The following is a 6380-nucleotide window of genomic DNA, read 5'->3' on the forward strand; positions in this document are numbered from 1 at the left end:
GCGGTTACACCGTCATTTCATCTCTCTCGTGGTTACACCGCCATTTCATCTCTCTCGCGGTTACACCGCCATTTCATCTCTCTCGAGAAATTTCATATCAAAAGCTTCAACACATTAGCCGGATTTGAAGTCCGGTCAACCTTGTCCGGATTTGAAGTCCGGTACTTAGAGTAGAAAAAGATAAATCGGACATGGCTTGAGCGATTTAGCTCTTAATCCGGTTAACACTTGAGCGGTTTAAGAAAATATCCGAACAACACTTGGGCGGTTTAAGAATAAACCGGCCAACACTTGGGCAGTTTAAGAAGATATCCGGACAACACTTGGGCGGTTTAAGAATAAACCGGTCAACACTTGGGCGGTTTAAGAAGATATTCAGACAACACTTGGGCAGTTTAAGAATAAACCGGTCAACACTTAGGCGGTTTAGATGAAATCCGAATAATATATGAAACATAATAAACCGTTTCAAACAATTWCAATTGTTATACCACAATTGATACATCAAAGCATAAAACACTCACCTTATAAAAATGATCGGATTAAGTCTGTTATTTATCTTCAGCCTTTTCTCTCAATATGCAGAAAAATTCTCAAAAACAGCCTCCTCTTCTTTTAACATACACTTGCTATATGGCCGCCCTTCAAAAGTCGGCTAACACACACAAAATCTCACAATCCATCATACACACAAATATATATATATATATATATATATATATAATCCAAAATCTTAACTCAAAACCTAAATATTACAACACATGATTTCAGAAGATTTTTCTCTGTCAGGAGTAACAATCATAGGTGCAGTAACCAAAGTTTTTTTCAAAGTTTGGAATGCATTTCTACATTCCTTATTAAAATCAAACTTTTAGTCATTCTAAAGTAATAAACACATAGGTTTTGAGATTTTTGAAAAATCTTTGATAAATCTTCTATAAAAACCTGCATGTCCGAGAAAACTTCTGATAACTTTGATAGTGGTTGGTTCAGGTAATGTTTCAATCACCTCAAGATTAGCTTTATTAACCTCAAATCCTCTTTTTGAAATTAAGTGACGAAGAACAATACCTTCTGTTACCATGAAATGACATTTTTACCAGTTTAAAACTAAATCAGTTGCTTCACACCTTTCAAGACTCTTTTCAAGATTTTGTAAATATTCATCATATGATGTACCATAAACAGAAAAAAAAAAATCATCCACAAAGATTTCCATGGAAGTTTTAAGCATGTTGAAAATTATGGACATCATACATCTTTGAGAAGTAGTAGGAGCATTACAAAGACCAAATGATATTCTTTTGAAAGCAAAGGTACCATAGGGACAGGTAATAGTGGTCTTTTCTTGGTACTCTGGTGCTATTGCAATCTGGTTGTAACCTGAGTAGCCATCTAAGAAACAATAAAACTCCTTTCCTACAAGTCTGTTTAACATTTGACCTATGAAAGGTAAAGGAAAATGGTTTTTCTGGGTAGCCTTATTAAATCTACGGTAGTCCATACAAATCCTCCATCCAAACATTACTCTTGTGGGAATGAGCTCATCTTTCTCATTTGAGACTATAGTGACACCTCCCTTTTTAGGGACACACTGTGTAGGGCTTACCCATGAGCTATTTGCAATTAGGTAGATTATCCCAACATCTAACCATTTTAAAATCTCCTTTTTCACAACTTCCTTCATGATAAGATTTAACCTTCTTTGGGGTTCTACGAAAGTGAACTTTTTGTCATCTAAAATGATTTTAAGCTGACAAATGGAAAGACTGATACCCTTAAGGTCAGAAATACTCCATCATATATCCTTGGAGTGCAACTTCAACATACTTACAAGCTTTTCTTCCTAATGTTTTTATAGGGTAGATGAAATAATGACAGACAATTTGCCTTATTCTCCTAGAAATGCATACTTCAGATGTGATTAGAGTTGTTTTAACTCCAGGTCAGGTGGTGACTCGATGGATGTGGTGTGGGTCCTCTTATATTCACCTTTCAATAGTTCAAAGGCTGCAACATGCTGTAGTATGTCTATCTCACTCTCCTCTCTAAATTCTATGTCGTCATCAACTTCAGTCTTTCTTAAATCTAACATTGTTTCAATCCCCTCTCTTTGGCACAAAGACTCAAGAATACTCAATGTAGAACACTCCCATCTTTCTTTAGGATATATCATTGAATTAAACACATTAAAAGTGACATTTTGCTTATTCACTCTCATGGTCAACTCACCATTTTGCACAACTATCAGAGTTTTTTGGGTAGCCAAAAATGGTCTTCCTGAGATGATTGGAATGTCTTTATCTGCCTCAAAATCAAGAATAATTAAGTCAACAGGAAAATGAATTTATCCACCTGGACTAACACATCCTCAATTTTCCCTTTCGGGTGAGCTATGGACTTGTCAGCTAACTGAAAGGTGATTGTGGTTGGTCTAGCTTCTCCAATGCCTAAGGTGTTGAAAACAGATAATGACATAAGGTTAATGCTAGCTCCTAGATCACACAAGGCCTTTCCTATCTCTTTTCCACTTATTGAAAAGGGAATGGTAAAACTCCCTAGATCTTTAAGCTTAGGGGGATTTTGTTTGAAATGAGGGCACTACAACCTTCTGTTAAGGCAACAGTTTCATATTCACTCAACTTATTTTTCTTGCTTAAAATGTCCTTGAGAAATTTTGCATAACTTGACATTTGTTCAATAGCTTCAACTAACATAATGTTGATATGCAGCTGTTTGAACACATCAATGAACTTTTTGAATTGTAGCTCCTCTTTTTGATTTCTTAATCTTTGTGAAAAAGGTACATAAGGATGAATAAGAGCTACAATGGCTTTCCTAGGGGACTGGTCTAAAGCTGCTTGAGTGTTGGTTGGTTTGACTATGGGAGTGACAGGTGATGTGACAGGAGTGTCAGTGTTGGTAAAAAATGTTGAAGTTTCATTCTAAAATGACACCTTCTTTTTTCCCTCATTTGGAAATAATAAGGGGAAGTCAACTTTCTTAGGGGGTGTCCCTATGTCTACTGACTATCCCTTATTTTTCAAAATAGGTGTGGCAACATTCAGTGTGGGTGTTGTGACATCATTTTCAGTTGGTGCTTTGGATGACTCAACAGTATTTTTCAAAGGTTCACTTTCTATTAATTCCTTTCCACTCCTTAAAGTCATTACCTTCACATGTTCCTTCATTTTAGGCCTTAGGGTCTCTATATCACTAGGAAGGGTACCTACAGGTCTATTCCTTATTTCAAGTGCAAGTTGACTGATTTGTATCTCTAGTGATCTTATTGTAGCATTATAATGGTTCATGGATGAGTTGGTTTGGGTTATGAACCCTCTCAAAACTGCTTCCAATGAAGTAGATGACTCAGCTTGTTGGTTAGACTTATTATGAAAAGATGATGGACTTGGTTGTTGATGAAAATTTTGTTGGTGAGAGTTTTGAAACCGACTTTGGTACTAGTGTTGAGGTTGTTGTGGTGGTTGAAAATTAGTGGTCCCTTGTGGTTTGTTCATTGGTGGGTTTAAAGCAGGACTGTTTCATGAAAAATTTAGGTGTTGTCTCCACCAAACATTGTATGTTTGAGAAAATGGTCCTGTTTTGTTCTGATTTCCCACATAATTTGTTGATTCTTAGTTGGATGGACAATATTCAAAGTAATGTCCCTCACCACAGTACACACATTGTACTGCTCAACAGTTAGAGTGCATGTTGTGGCGACAGATTGTGCTTCTTGACCGGTTGTTAAATTTTTAAATAAATTGTCATTGCAGTCATTTGTGTCGTTAATATCGTAAAAACATCTACATCAAGAATTCCAGATGTCTTGCATGGTATTAATGCACGTGGATCGGCCCAATGACCATTGTTGTTGGAAATCTTTTTTCCAGAATATCATATCCATCATTGTAACTACTGGCGGTGAAAGCTCTTCCTGCAGTAACATCGAGCATTTGTCTTGCAGTGGTATTTAAACCATTGTAAAACGTCTCAATCTGTATACAGTAAGGAATGTCATGGTGAAGGCATTTTCTCAAAAGCTCTTTAAATCTTTCCCAAGTAATCGAAACTGCCTCATCGTCCTTTTGTTTAAAAAGACAAATTTCGTTTATGGACTTCGCGTTCCGAGTTAGGAAAATATATTTTTAATTTTTTTCCTGCAATACTGTTCCAAGACTCGACTGATTTGTTTGGCAATGAATTAAACCAAAACTTTGCCCTATCCCTTAAAGAAAAATGAAATAATACAAGTCTTAAAGCATATTCAGGTACTCAGTGAGTCGGAAAGTGTCAGTTACTTTCAAAAAAGATTTTAATTGCGAGTGTGGATCCTCATATGACAAACCGCTGAACTGGCCATTGGTTTGCAACATATTAAACATCACTAGTTTTAGTTCAAATAGAAGGGCGTCTATTTTTGCTCTAGCTTTTCCTGAGTTCAATTGATCAAAAACAGGTTTGGCATTGTCCATAATTCTTCCATCTTTGGAATTTGCCAGCTTGAAGATTTTTTCAGCGTCAGTTAGGGGAGATTGATCTTCAACTAGTTCAGCCATTTTGGAAGAGGTTAAAGTAGTTAATGCTCTTTGCACTCTTCTTCTTTGTCTAAAAGTCTTTTCAATGTCAGGATCAAATTTAAAAATCTCCCCATGTGGTAGCCTTGACATGCACCACACAAAAACTAGTGACAAAGTGGTAGAAAAATCAGATCTTTTAATTTACTTATTAAAACCTTTAGCTTTGTCTTAGTTCCTGACAACGACGCCAAAAACTTGTTGCGAGATTTATACGAAGATAAAATCTCTCAGACTGTGTGCAAATGGAGACCCATACAAATATACACGTATCAACCCACTGTCGTCTTTTACAAGTAATTAAAACGGTAAAATACCGAATATCGATCCACGGGGAAAAATGTGTTAAAGGTTTTAGATAAAGTCCAAAAAAAGATTAGATTTCAGATGACGAGTTCGAAGAATTGTTTTTGGTTTGACAACTTGAAACTAAATGATGCAAATAATTAATTTAAAAGAAAACAAGAGTGTAGGGATTAATTAAGATTTTTGGACAAATAAATTAGATAGAACTTTGTAGATAATAACTTATCTTTAACCAACCATCAACTTGTGTAAGTTACTCTCTCGAGGTTGAAAAAGGGCACTTATCCAAGGACCAATTCTAATGTTTCCAAAATAAAACCAGTTCTGGCAATGGCACAATCTATCCCTTGTATAAGCTGTACGGAATGAAAACAACTCTCCTTGATTCTAAGTAACTCTCTCGAGTATACTTCCGTATTATTCAAGTTGATGTGTTCGGGATGGCTTATCTCTAAGTCTATCAAACTGTTTACATTTTTCTACAAAAATCAACTTGTCAAGAGAGATGTAAGTTTTATCAATATAACGTGTAACAACCCACATTTCTATCCAACACAAAATCCAATATAGTCATGCATAACTTTATCTAACACTTATTATAATCTGAAACATAGTATTGTTTACAAAGTATAGGAAAATATGGGTTAACAAAAACTTTGTCTAATATAATACACATACAGAAATATCACTGTATTAAGTTTTTCCTTGCCTTTGTCTTGTGATGAAAGATGACCTGCAAAATAGATTAGTCCAACAATTGAGCGTTAGACCAAAAGGTCTAGTGAGTGTAACATTCTCATATATACAACATATATTTCAAAATCCAAGATTATAATAAATTTGGACATTTATATGAATTTCATCTGTTTATCTCTCGCGATTACACCGCCATTTCCTTTCTCTCTCGGTTACACCGCCATTTCCTCTCTTTCTCTCTCTCTTTCGGTTACACTGTCATTTCCTCTCTCTCTCTCTCTCTCGCGGTTACGCTATCATTTCCTCTCTCGTGGTTATACCGTCATTTCCTCTCTTGCGGTTACACCGCTATTTCCTCTAATTATAACAAAGTTCAATCTATACCCAGCCGGATATGTAATCCGGTCAATTCCAACCGCATAAGTAATCCGAATAACATTTGGCCGGTATAGACATTAAACCGGATGACTCTTGACCGGTTTAGGAGGAATCCGGATGACACTTGGCCAGTTTAGGATGAATCCGGATGACACTTGGCCGGTTTAGGATAAATCCGGTCAACATGTTTAATCAAAATACAGAAACAAAATTCAATCTAATACATATAGAATTTATATATATTTATGGTATAAGAACCACTCACCTTAGCCTTACAATTTTTGATGAAGTATGACTCCTTCTATCCGGAGATTGATAACTCACCCAAGGAGTTTTACTGATTTCAAATTGAGTAAACCTTTCTCAATTCAACTTCCCTTACTATATATAGTAAGATAGCAACAAAAAGGGAGGCGGTGAATA

The 6380-nt window shown here is 35.8% G+C and overlaps 1 non-coding gene across 1 annotated transcript; it reads left to right on the forward strand.

The window, feature by feature from the left end:
• The first annotated feature begins 4014 nt into the window (after positions 1–4014).
• On the forward strand, positions 4015–4121 carry LOC112505021. Its single transcript, XR_003068310.1, has one exon. It is a non-coding gene; the product is annotated as a small nucleolar RNA R71 (small nucleolar RNA).
• The last annotated feature ends 2259 nt before the right edge of the window (positions 4122–6380 follow it).

This window comes from Cynara cardunculus, unplaced genomic scaffold, assembly GCF_001531365.2.
Source record: "Cynara cardunculus var. scolymus isolate 2C unplaced genomic scaffold, CcrdV1 Un_Scaffold_7897, whole genome shotgun sequence".
NCBI lineage: Eukaryota > Viridiplantae > Streptophyta > Magnoliopsida > Asterales > Asteraceae > Cynara > Cynara cardunculus.